Source organism: Carettochelys insculpta, chromosome 1, assembly GCF_033958435.1.
Source record: "Carettochelys insculpta isolate YL-2023 chromosome 1, ASM3395843v1, whole genome shotgun sequence".
Lineage (NCBI taxonomy): Eukaryota > Metazoa > Chordata > Testudines > Carettochelyidae > Carettochelys > Carettochelys insculpta.
Genome location: NC_134137.1, coordinates 321,968,255 through 321,981,698, shown reverse-complemented (window position 1 = coordinate 321,981,698; position 13,444 = coordinate 321,968,255). Strand labels below are relative to the sequence as shown.

General features: G+C 53.1%; 1 protein-coding gene across 6 annotated transcripts in view; it reads left to right on the top strand.

The window, feature by feature from the left end:
- Positions 1-13,444, top strand: part of TMEM117 (transmembrane protein 117) — a 375,771-nt gene that overhangs the window by 354,935 nt on the left and 7,392 nt on the right. The window lies entirely within an intron of this gene.

The window sequence follows — 13,444 nt, the reverse complement described above, 5'->3', positions numbered from 1 at the left end:
CCCCGATCGAGAAACACTGGTGTACAGCATGACAAATTTAGAAATAAAGGACCTGATCCTAACGTATAACTGAGCCATGCTAAGTACATGTAAGAGGTGGACTGAAGGGAACCATAAATAAATATGTGTGTGTTTGAGGGAAATTTTAATGTGAAAGGGGCTTCTTCCTGTGGCACAAGAAAGGGAAGCCATTACCTCCACAGCGCAGCAGAGGACAAGGGGCACATACAAGAGCCGGAGAGTGCTGAGAATGGCAGTGTTGACACAGCAAAGGCAGAAGAAATGGGTGGAGCAGTGAAATGAAGTCTGATGCGTGGTCAGGGTGGAGCTGAATAGGACCTTGATGCAGAAGATGGGCAGTTTAAACTCAGTACCCTAGGCAAGTAGGGGCGCATCTACACTGGTGTGTGCTTTCAAAGTAGTGTTTGAAAGGAGGGGCTCTTTCAACAGATCCCATGGAGCGTTTACACAGAAAACACACTCTTTCGAAGGGAATTTTGAAAGAACACAGAAATTGCTCCTCCCTTCCCGTTTCGGGAAGAGCACCTTCTTTGGAAAGCCTCTTTCGAAAAAGAATGTGCGTAGACACTCCACAGGTCACTCTTTTGAAAGAGGTTGTCTGCCATGGCGCCAGGCAGCTGGTGTGCAGAGATGCCCCTGCCAACACAAGCAGGGCTCTAGGGTTGGTGTGCCTGGCTATGTTTAAAGACACAGGGCCCCAGAAACCCTGTGGCAGGAAGCTGAGAGAATGCTGGCAGCAGGGACAGCATGAACTCCGATCAGCATGCCCTCCAGTGCACCCTATGGCTCCCCAAGCCAATCCAGCAGCATCATGGCCAGCACTCAAGACCCCACTCCTGCCAGGAGTCCCCCTTCAGCCCATCCAAGGCATCCCAGGAGACCAGCCAGGGGCTGAAGAAGCGGGCCCCCTCCTGGAGCAAGGCCAACGTGAAGGACTTGCTGGCACTCTGGGGGGATGAGGAACTGCTGCTCCACGTGACCAGCTGATGCCAGAATGCTGCAACCTTCAGCTGCCTGTCGACCGGTCTGAGCTGCCGGAGCCACCCTGCCCACACCGCAGACCAAGTGCAGAGCAAAGTTAAAGAACTATGGCAGGCCCACTGCTGGGCCCATGATGCGGCCAGTCATGCTGGGGGCAGAGGCCACCACCAGCCCCCACTTCCAGGAGCTCAACCGCTTTCTGGGACCCAAGGAGGCGGCACCATCCACCCACATCTTGGACACTGCCAGGCTGGGCACGGAGCCCAACAGCGGACCCGAGGAGGTGCCAGGAACAGCAGCAGCAGTGGCAGCCCCTGCCCAACAGGCACTGAAACAGAAGCCCAGAGTGATGACGTGGGTTCCAGCGATGGGACCCTTGTCATTGCTCTATCCTCAGAGGTCTCCAGCTGGACCCCTCTACCTGGGCCTCCTCTGCGTTCCTGGAGGGACACCCAGGTAGGTCTTGTGCACATTGAATGCCTCAGCATGTGGGGAGAGGGTGTCTGCACCTGCCACAGCCAGCAGCAGGCCACTCACTTGGCTGCCAGCTCCAGTCCAGATGCACCCCGGATGGCTGCACTCCCTGGGCCTTGGCAGGTGCTGTACGCGACGCTTAGCACCCACTTCCGTGGACAGCACCACAGGCCACGTGCCCAGGCTGGGGCTGACTGACACCTGTGCATGCCCCACCCAAGCAGGGAACCCCAGCGCCTGGGATCTCATAGGGCCCCCAGGCCATCAGACGGGGGGCGGGGGGACACACGGGGGAGGGGGGCCATGGCCCCAGGGCCAGGTTGTGATACTGATGGCCATCCCTCTGTCCTCTTCTGTCTCCACAGCTCCACCATCCAGGGGACAGTGGAGCCCCATACACGGGCCGGGGAGCCCCCCACAGGGAGCAAGAGGGCCGGGACTGCACCCCTACCAGTGTCCATGTGGGGCCACTGCTGGGGTATGCACTGGCACACCATGAGGAGGAGGCTGTTGCCGCCGCCACCGCCCACCCCACCGCCCCCTGGGACGCGTCCATCGTCAAGCAGGAGTGGCCGGCGATGGAGCAGGAAGCCTGGGATTGTATGATGGGCACCGTGGACACTCTCACCCAGGCTGTGACCTTCCACCTGACTCAACCTCCCACTCCCTCATCAGCATCTCCCACAGCCACCCCCCAGCAGTCTTCCCCCCAGATCTCCCTGCAGCCCTCCCCCGCAGTCGCTGACCTTGCTGCCCTGCTCCTGCCCAACTTCCCCGCAGCCTCCCAACTGGCACTGGCCCAGTGGCTGATGGCTAGTGCCAGACAGACCAAGTTGTTCCCCCTTCTCCCCCATCTCTCTCTTCCTCCCTTTGGCCACAGCGAGCCAGAGCCTGCTGGACCCCTCCTGCACCTCTACCTCCCCATGGTCCTGGACCTGTCCCAGGCCCGACAAACCATGAAAGAGCAGGGTCACAAAAGGCAGGGGGAAAGACATTGCCAAGAAGAAGAGGCAGATGAATAGTACTGAATGTCAAGGAGGATGGAACTCAGCACTACGCCTAAGACAAGGGGATGTTTTGTGAGACTTTGGAGCTGGTGTTTTCAGTGAAACAAATCTATCATGCACATACCTAGGCATGAGTTAGAGGCAAGGAAGTTGGTGCAACAATTATAAATTGCTCACTGAAAAGGAGAAGGGAGATGGGCTGGCAGTAGGTGAGACAGATAGGAAAAAGGGATGGTTCTGGAGGCTGTGTTGTGCAGGGTATGCATTAAAACTGATTGAAAAGAGACAAGAGAGAGAGCAGGTAAGACCATGGCAAGAGAGGCTGGTGACAGTGAAGGCTGGAGACAGTGGGATTGGAGAGAGGGTTTGGAAATTAGGAGAGACCACTATGCAGACTGAAGTGGAGAGAGGGGAGGGCCGCACGTGTCCATGAAGAGACTCGGGAGTACATAAATCTTCCCTTTGAAGTCAGCAGAGTCTTGGAGAGAGGGAGAGAAAGGAGAGGGTGCGAGAGCTCAAGGAAGGAGTCAGAAGTAGCAGATACATGACATGGGCTGCGGCTATGGGATTCAGGAACAGTGCAGAAGTCACATTATTTTGTGAGGAGGCAGTGCTGAAGGAGAAGAACACGAATGTGCTGTGGAGCAAGCCCACAAGGTCCCGAGATTTCATGCACAGCTGCCAACTGCTGTGTGAGCAGGAGACAAGGAAATGGCTGGGCGTGTGAACCAGGGCTGATAATTTGTGGAAGAGACTGCGCAGGGAGAGAAGGGGACAAAGGAATTAAGGGTGGTAGAGAGAGCGTAGGTGACAAAGCAGTAAATGGAGGCAGAGGGAATACAGGATGAAGACCAGTGAAGCTGGGATGCAGGCGAGTCAGGGATATTGAAGGTTAAAGGTTGCGGAGAGGAGGGCGAATGAGCAACATTAAAGACAATAAGGTAGTGACAAGAAAGACAACTGCCACCACTGACATATTCCTGTCACTACTGTCTGTGTTGCTGCTTGAAAACACACCAGCCAAGGGAAACCGATACCTATGCATTATAGAGTTCTCTCTGCACTGAGCAACGTCAGGCTCTTTGGTTTTTTGGTTGAGGAGGCATTGCTGAATGAGAATGAGCTTGTGAATAGTGACCGAGGAATATAGTCTCTGCCTGCTCAGAATTAATAAGACTCATATATTAGTTTTATTGGACAAATCAATCAATTTGAGTTCACGTCACACATCCTGGATACCGTGTGCCTGTTTTCTCTCATTGCTGCGACACCCTGGAAGAGATCAAAAACAGCTGTTAACAGAGATGGCATGAGAACCTTCCTTTGGGTAGGTGTTTTACCTGGACCATCTGTTCTTGCCTGTCAGTTCTCCATCATCTTGCAGCATTTTCAAACTCTAGTTACTGTGTGCAGATACAGCAATTCTCAACGGACATCAAGAAGCTAATGAAAAAAATCAGGAATAACCAATTAACATATTGAAAGACAATAGGATAATAATAATGCCTCATTCAAACAGTCCTTTTTTGGAACAGAAATTCCCTTTCTAGTTAATAATCATAGTGAAGTAGAGGAGTGTAGGGAGGGAAACAATGCTTAGTATAGGGACGAGCTCAAGCTGCAAATCTGTGATCTAGAGCGAGTCCTCCAGACTTTCAATATTGCCCACCCATGGAATCTTGACCTGGGTTCAGATTTTGAGTCCTGGTCAGATGTGATGTGGGTGCAGCTGGTTTGCACAACATCCCTAGTGTAATGGGTTAGTAGAACTAGCCTAGTGGAAGAGCACACCCTTGTAAGGGTAGTTCTGTGCTGGCATGGGTGGGCTACTCCCTTACCACCTGGATATTGGGCTGCTTTTTGAGGCTATTACAAGTCAGCCTAAATGAGAGCAGCATGAAGATCCAGTAAGTGCGAAGGAGTGTTTAGCCGCTTTTTCTCTGACATGCTCAATAGTGTCAGCAGGGCAGACACGTTAGTCTGTAACTTCACGACAATAAGCTGTCCTGCAGCACCTTAAAGGCTACCAATTGTATTTGTTAGGTAATGGGATTTTGTGGGTAAGACCCACAGTGTGTGTTAGCTGTATTCAGTGTGGCTTGAAGATTTGGTGGTTAAAACGCTCATGATTTTATCATAAATCTTGTGATATTTCCTGTTCTGTTAGCTCCTAGAGTCATATGATTACGTAAGCATCTTAGTGCATATTTAAAAAAAAATAGACCCTCATGGTTGCACAGAAAAGCTTTAAGATGCTACATGAGAGCACCACAAGGCTGAAAAAAAACAAAACCAAAACCAAACCCTCAGCCCCACACCAAATAATCCCAGAGGAGAAATAAAAGGAACCTGGCATGTTGTTTTTAAGCCAGTCTCAGGATTTTTCAACATTTTTGGGGTTGGCGGTACTGCAGAGCTAACATCTTCAAGCCCTAGGTCTTAAGCTTTAGTGTAATTGTCATTTATTATCAAAGAAACATCTCATTTCCACTGGAAAGACAGTATTGCTTCCTGCATAATTATTTTGTACCTAAGAACGCCTAGTGTGCGCTTAGTCCCTGTTAAGTATTTTTATCCTGTGCTCACGCTCGCTTTTATCTCTGAATCTCAGAAAAAGCTTGCATTTTTGCATCTGCTTAAGTCATCTGGATTTCCCTTGACAGATGGCTCACTGCAGCGCCTGTGCTTTCCTTCCAGGGCTTCAGTTTACACAAATACACAGTGTAGCCTAGTTTCTACCGTACCCAGGGAAATCTGTACTACTTACAAATAATTGTTGTTACTGAACCTTCATGTTCTTTTGCTGTTAAAAATGTGCCTAGAGGCCAGGCTTTCCGAAGAGATGTGTATTGTTCTACTATACAGGAGGTCCAGACTCATGAACTACCTGAACCCTATAGATAGGATTCTACCTGGAAATGCTGTGTGTCAAGCGTCAAAGTAATGGGGGTGGGCAGAGATTGGGCTCACCATTCACTAATACTCCTTGCTGGTCAGTGTTTGGAGTGGTGTTAAGGCCCGTCTCAGGGAACACGAGGCATGCTAGCCAGAGATGAAAGTGTCTCAGTGGTGGTTGTCGTCTGAATGGCTTGTGGAGTTAAACCAAAAGGAGCCTTTGTAGGTCCAGGGTGAGCACTGGCTGCTCGGCGATGCCTGAGGGAGCCTGTAGGCAAAAGTACAACAATTAGAGGCAAAAACAAAGCAAGCCAGGCACACAGGTTCGGAGAGAAATCCCAGGGGCCTTCCTGTTTAGTTCAGGTGTGTACAAATGTGTGTGTCTGCACATATTGAATAATGCTAACAGGGCAGCAAAGCACAGCGCTATCCAAGTCTGTTGCAAAGGTGCATGAGCATTTTTATCCCCACCCTACAAGTGGGGTAACAGACAAAGGAGGTTATGGGCAGTACTCTCTTCGGTAGATTCAGATTCCGGATGCCTAACTCGAGGCTGATTTTAATACCTGCAGCCACAATTCCATTGGTTTCAGTGGGAACTGTGGGTCCCCAACAGCACTTGGGACAGGCTTCCAGGCTCTCTGTCCCAAGATGGGCACATCAGAACAAAATACACCTCAAATTAGAAGCCAGTTGTGAAATTTTGGGGTTGGGAGCCTTGCCCAGATCACACAGCATGTGTGTGTCACTGTGACTGCAACCCAGCTGTCTGACCCAAAATTAAATCCACCACCCAGCTCCTTTGGGTGCCCACATGTGCGTCTTTGGAGACCTTTTCAATATCTCGTGGGCAAAGTTAGATGAAATGCTGGGAAGGGTAAAATGAAAAAGCCCTTCCTCTCTAATGATGAGAGCAAATTCTAAGATAAAACATCCTCTGTGTCAAACATAGATCTGATTGACTGAAGACCTGACCTCTGGATCTACTTTGGTCCCTTTGTGCTACCTTACTGATTTAAAGAAGACATAAACTTGGCAAATCTGGGTTGGTGGGAATCCCCATGTCACTTTAGTGGGAATCCCTACAGCAGGGGTGGCCAACCCGAGGCTCTTGAGCCGCATCTGGCTCTTTGAGCCATTAAATGCAGCTCCTCCTCAGAGTGCACCCCAGCTCTTGGTGGGAGAAGCACGTGGTGGCAGCTCTGGTGAGTCACCGGCATCAAATTAGAGAGGGTGGAGAGGGGGCTTGGGGTGCCTGGCTCTGGGGAAGGGGAGGGCATTGAGCCACATATTGTATGTTTATTTTTATCTAGATAGATAGATAGATAATATGTGGCTCTTTGCATTCTATCCAGGCGGCTCTTGCGGCTCTTTGTACCCTATCTATGGCTCTTCATCCCTAGCTGGTTGACCACCTCTGCCCTGGTGATTTGAGAGCCACTCGTAGCTCTTGTAGCTCCCATGTCTCCATCTTGTCTCCATCTAATTTGCCAGACTGGCTCAATGTTTGATCCACCCAGTCGTAGATAATGACATGAGGCACTTTAAACAAACAATCAGAAGAAAGAAAAAGAATGCAGAATAGGTGTCGGTGGTCTTTTTGTCCTTTCTCGAAGGAATGTAATCTTAATCTTAATCATACTGTCACTTGTTCTGCTGACTAAGAACAGGTAGGTTGATGTGGTCACTTTTAAAATTAATTCGCTGGTTGTTTTACTACTTTTCATCAGATGCAAAAATAAAATTGCCTTGATCATCACAGGTTTGCAAATCAATGTTTCATTGCTCCACCAACGTATAAAGCCACTGAAAAACTGTGAAATGGAGGCAACATCATTAGAAGGGGTAGTGAAATAAATTCATTAGAAAGATTAATAGAAATACCAGATAGATGACCACCACAGCTCCATTCAGAAATACAGCGCAGTAGCTCTGTGAAATAACGGGGCCATACAGCTGATGTGAAAAGGCACAGGTTCTCATTTCCATTCACCTTTTGCTTTTTAACACCTTTCAATTGAAAGGTTTGTTCATAGATAAAGTTTTCAGCCCACCAAGGCCTACATACTTGCTTAACGTCAACACGTGGGCAGGCCCAGAGATTTCAATGGGATGTATGTTCCAAGGATGCGTGTTCACATCCTTTGCCTGGCCAGCAACTAAATGTTTGGCAGGCAGCAGAGCACTGAGCTGCATCCCTGACACTCTAGCCTCTGTCCTGAAGGAGACTGGTGCTGGTGGGTGATTCCCACCTGGGGCCAGCCCCTGCCCATGGAGCTTGGCTACCATATGATGCTCAAGAAGCCCAGGCTGTGAGAACGGAACAATCTCCATAGGTACTATATTTCAAGTTCCCAAGCAGAGGGCACCCCTGTGGGGAGGGAGAGGAGGAACTGGATGGGGTACGTGGGAGGGTGCTGGGGGGCATCTGTGCAGTGTCATACTCCTTCCACTGTATCCCACCCTCCTGCCCTCCTTGCAAGCACTGAGCAACATAGAGACAACAGGACAGCTGGTGCATAGGATGCCCTGCACGCATAGAAGGGAAGGACAACTGGCACTGGGATCCAAGAGGAGAGCACCTGGTAGAAGAAGCAGCTGTGGACCAGGCCCTTGTTTGGGCAGAGGACAATGTCCTCCCTGCCCCAAACTACACCCTTGGACTCCAGCCGATGCAGTTGCACCTGATCCTGTGGGGGAAGAGGGTTGATGCTGCTGATCTCAATCATGTGCTGCCCCATTTTTATGCCTCCTTCCTGTGTCCTGGGTGGCTGTCCCTCTTGGCTCCCTCTAATTCCAGGCCTGCAAGCCGGGGAGGGGGGGGGGGCGGGGGGGGGGGCTGCCCGACCTGGGGACAAGGACACAGTAAGAGGGACACTTTTGTTTAAGCTGGCCAACATTCCCTCCACTGCAGCACTTGTCACTGGACTCACTTTCAGTCTACACGTGCCTAGAAGCTGCCAGGCCAAGAGCCAATGGTTGGGCAGGGCTATGAGTGTTTGGGACGGGGATGTTTGTTGAGTTTATATTGAGCTGCTACCTGCCTGTTAATGTGCTAACACAAGGGTAGCCTTCACCTTCCACCTCTAAGGGTATGTCTACACAGCAGCCTTACTCCACAGTAAGCTATGCCAGTGTAGCTCTTCTGAAATAGCGATATTGTGGTGAGCAAGCGTGAAGTGTTCATGCCGGGGTGGGCAGCCAAGGCTGTGCCACACTTACAGCAACCAGCTGCCCCCCTGTGCCACCAGCGGCACTGGGACGGTGTGTGTGCGAGGGAGGCCCACTGGGAGACCTTTACCCACAGTCCCCATTAACTGTCCTCCACCCCCCCCATCCTGTACACTCAACCCTCACCTCTCCCCCACAAATCCAAAGGGACACTAGGGCGGTGGGAAATAAACACTTAACTGTAGAAAAATGTGTGCACACCTGTTACTTAACTTAACCATATACAATGGGGGGTGGGAGCTAGAGATAGGGTTGGAACTGTATGCAATTGGGGGGTGGGGGGCTATGGATGAGGAAGCCCTCACTCTTCTGGTGTGGTGGGAGGCCGCAACCTGCGGTGGCCACTGGTGCTTCTACCACCCCAGGTCTGGAGCCCGCTGAGGGGCTGTGATGGGCATGGGACTACAGGGAGGTGCGGGGCGGGGGTTGCTGCACCCTTGGCCTTGGTGGGGTGTGCAGGTGGGGGCCACGCATGGCAATCAGCCACCACCCTAGTTCCATCCAGGAGGCAGGGGAGAGATCTGCTGGGAGGAAGGCAGCAAGGGCGGGAGCTCCGGGGGGAGCGGTGGGCTGTGGGGGGATGTGGGCAGGGCTGGGCTGGGCCTGGAGCAAGTGTCAGGTGCAGGTGGATGGTGATGGCCAGGTTCAGGGCATCGAGCATCCCTGCAATGTGCTCCCAGGCCACCTCCTCTCCATGGCCATCCACCGCCGCAGGCAGCGGTTCTGCTCCTGCCGTGCTGCTACCTGTGTGGCAGGGCCCTCCTCCTCCTGGGGTCAGAGGTGTGCCCTCAAGGTTTGGCCCACAAGCCTTGGCACTGGTGCCCTGTCCCCCTTGCTGGCTGCTGCGGGGCTCCCCAGCATGTCAGTGGGGCTGGTCCAGCACACAGAGACAGAGGGCAAGAGAGAGCCAGCCTGTGAATCCTGTGACCTAACGGCACAGGGACATGCCCTCCATACCCAGTGCCCAGCCACCCGGGCCCACTGTCCATCAACCTGGTGGCCCTGGGGCCAGAGGGGGTCCCAGCATGGGTGGGTTGAATGCTGGCGATGATTCACCTTTTGCCCTGTTTCATCCACGCCCCTGTACCCTGTGTGGCGGTCTGTGGGGGCAGGTGCTGATGGGCGTGCGCGAGCCTTTCTTAGGACAGGGTCTGCAGCTGAGCCTAGTGCATCTGGCCTAGGGCCAGGGTCTGTGTGGGTGACATGCAGCCAGCTGGGGGTGACGCTGTGCCCTCCCACCTGCCAGCTGTGTGCTGCCTGCCCTGGGACATCCAGAATGCCAAGTTCCTTCCTGAGGGTCCCCCGAGGAGTTCTGGGGAGGCCCAGTGGGAAGTTGCTTGGCTCGAGGACTGGGACGGGAGGGCAATGACCAATGTGTCATCATTGTAGCCCTCCACATTACTGTCCCACTTAGGATGTTGCCCCCTGCTTTGGGTGCTGAGGGCCAGGCTCTGTGGAGGGTCTTGGCTCGTTGTCCCCTGCAGCCTCCTGGGGTTCCTTCTCCAGCTCAGCCATGTTGACCACTTCAACTGGGGTGGCTGGCTCCTTTGCCCCCAGGTATTGGTGCACATCTTCGTAACAGGGGCTGCTTGTGGGCGCTGCCCCCTACCAGCTTGTGGCGTCCTGGGCCTTACAATACCCCTGCTGCATTTCTTTCACTTGAGAGTGGACTTGGTCTGCAGTCTGACAGAGGTGGTCTCAGGCAGTCAGGCCTGCTAACAGCTGCAGAAGGGCTATGGCATTCTGCTGTCCCATCGTCTACAGCAGGACCTCCTTGTCTGCCCATGAGGAGCTCCCTGAGCTCTGGCTCAGACCAGGAAGGGCCCCATTTTTTGGCCCCTTGGCTGGCAGCCTGGGAGCTCTTACCTGGTCCTCCAAGAGGTCCCTGGGCGGGGGCTGGGCTCCTGGCTGCTGGCCATGTCCCTTTTGGGGACAATTGGCAGCATCATGGGGGTGCTGGAGGGCAGGGCTGCAGGCTCCTGTGCCTGTGGCTGCCTACATGGGCTCAGCTTCCTGCACAGGGTTTCTGGGTCCATGCAGCTTTAAAAGTGACCAGGGCCAGAGACCATAGAGCCCTGCGGGGCCTGCCTGGACCATCTCCATGCTCCAGCAGGCTGGCACCATGGCAGACCCTCTCTTTCGAAATCGGGGTTTGCAGTGTGGCTGCGCACATTTTCTTTCAAAATTAACTTTGAAATAGGGAGGTCTTCCCACGTGGGAGTGGAAGAGCGATGTCGAAATGCAGGCTGCGTTCCTTCCATTTGAATTTCGAAATAGCCCTCTCTGTGTGCAGTCGCTCCCGGGCTCTTCCTGAAAGAGAGGTGTATTTTGAAATTAGTTTAGACGAAAAATGCTAACATGGCCACAGCCTAAGAGAGTTAACGCAACCCGCGGATGCAGCAAATAGAGGAATTGCGAGGAAGAAGGTGGTGTTACCTAAGTATATGGCATTAGTGGCGCTACCACTGAGAAACAGCGTTCACTTGTGGTCGCCACATTTTAAAAGCTGGTTGAAAGACTGGTTATGGTACAGAGCCGAGCCAGAAGAATGAGTCCGAGTTTGTAAAATGTACTTTGCAGTGAGAGGTTTAAGGAGCTCACTATGTTTAGTTTATAACAAAGAAAGTTTAAGAGGCAACCTGATCACCGTCTCTAAAGGCAAGTCTTCCCTACAGTGGCAGGTCAAATGAAGATATACAATTCCAGCTCTATTAATGATGTCACTGGGCATCAACGTACCTTACTTTAGGCTTCTGCACTGTCTCCCCTAAGGGTGGTCGCTGGGATCAAACACTCCCCTCAATTTCCCTTGCTCCTAATTCGGAGCAGGAATACCTATGTTGTCGCAGGTGCCCTGTAAGTTCAGTTGAGTGCGTCGCTAACCGACACTCTGAACTGAACCCCAGAAGCTTGGCCACAGCAGTGTTGCTCTCCCCCAAAGTGTGGGTGTGGTCTGAGGCACAGAGTAGCTACAGCTCTAAGCCCCATGGCTGTGGCTACCTTACAGCTATCTGTCGACAAACATTACGGTTGGGAGAGTTTTCCTGACAAAACCGCTGTTGACAGATCTTGTGTACGCAGAAAGGTGGATCGCTCTGTGTATCTGCTCTGTCACCAGAGAGTGGCCAGGCACCTGGCCGCTCTCTCAACAGAACAGGGCTCCCAGCGCCAAAGAAACAAGGTCGCGCAGCAGGCAAGCCCTTCCCAGGGCTCCAGCCAGGTACACCCCCTCCCCATGGCCAATTCCAGGCCACTCTGAGCCCTGCTTATCCCTGTAAGGCAGCCTACAGCAGGGAATCCACCCTGCCCTCGAGACACGCACCAGCTCAAGTGAGCCGTGGACCGTGAGCATCTACCAGGCTGCCTCCTCATTGCCCAGCTGCTGCTGCAGGTGCTGCGCACCCTACTGCTGGCTCTCCTCCTCCACCTGCGGGAGAAGCCACTGGACTCAGATGACAATCAGGATGCCCCTGCTGCCCCAGTGCCCCATCTGCCCTCGTTCCCCCCCGGGAGTGGGATGACCAGTAATGGACCCAGAACTTCCTTATGAAAAGGGAGACCCTGCAGGAGCACTGCACCTGGCTGGCACCCACACTGCGGAGACAGGACATGCACATGCAGCCAGGCGTCCTGGTCGAGCAAGTGGCAATGGCATTGTGGAAGCTTGCTATCCCAGACAGTTTCTGCTCCATCAGGAACCAATTTGGGATTGGGAAGTACACCATCGGGGCCATCCTTATGCAGGTGAGCCACCCGTGGGCTGCAGTCGTGGTCTGAGAGGAAGGGAAAGGATGGGGTCCCGGTCACAGGGACCCCCGGAAGTAGAGACTAAGGATGGGGGTTGAGTCGGGGAAGCCCCATCCCCGCGGGGGCCGTGCCATCCCACCGTCTCGGAGACCTGCCACCACAGGGGGAAGCATGGGGTGTAAGCCTTGGGGGAAGCTGGGAGGTGGCAGGGGAGCCCACCAGGGACCAGAGGCTGCCTAGCACAGCACCTCATGTGTGTGTTTGGTCTTCCCCCATCCAGGTCATGAGGACTATCAATGGGATCCTGCTGAGGAGGCTCATGCAACTAAGCAACCGGGATGCAGTGGGGGCTGGTTTCAATGCCTTGGGTTTCCCAAACTGTTTTGGTGTGATAAATGGGACCCACATCCCAATCTGCACTCTGGACAGCAGCGTAGGGAGGTACCTAAACTGCAAGGGGCACTGCTCAGTTGTTCTGCAGGCCCTTGTGGACCACCACAGGTGATTCAACAATATGTACATTGGGGGGTTGGGCCGGGCGCATGATGCGAAGAAATTCTAGAACTCCAGCCTGTGCCGTAGGATGGAGGTGAGTGCTTTTGTCTCCAGTATGACATGGCCATAGGGGATGTCAAAATGCCTCTGTGCATGGTGGGGGATGCGGCATACCCGCTCCTGCCGTGGCTGATGTGCCTATATGTTGGCCACCTGGACTGGAGCAAGGAGCTCTTTAATGGGCATGTGACCTGGGCATGTCTCCAAGTCAAGTGCACCTTTGGACATTTAAAGGGGAGATTTCACTGCTTCCTCATGTGCCTAGACATGGGGGAGACCTGCATCCCTGAAGTGGTGGCCACATACTTGCAAAGGATGAGGTCTTCCTCCAGGGGTGGAGGGTAGAGGTCGAACATGGGTTCATCAACGGTGCCTAGTAACTCCAACTCAAGGTGCCCTCCACTGTGATTCTTGGGTCCCTAGCTCCAGCCAGTTCCCAGCATGACCCCTCTCCCACCCACTTTCTCCTCCATAACTGCCCCCAGGACTGACAGACCCAGGATTGATGAAACAATAAAACACGTTACTTTGCA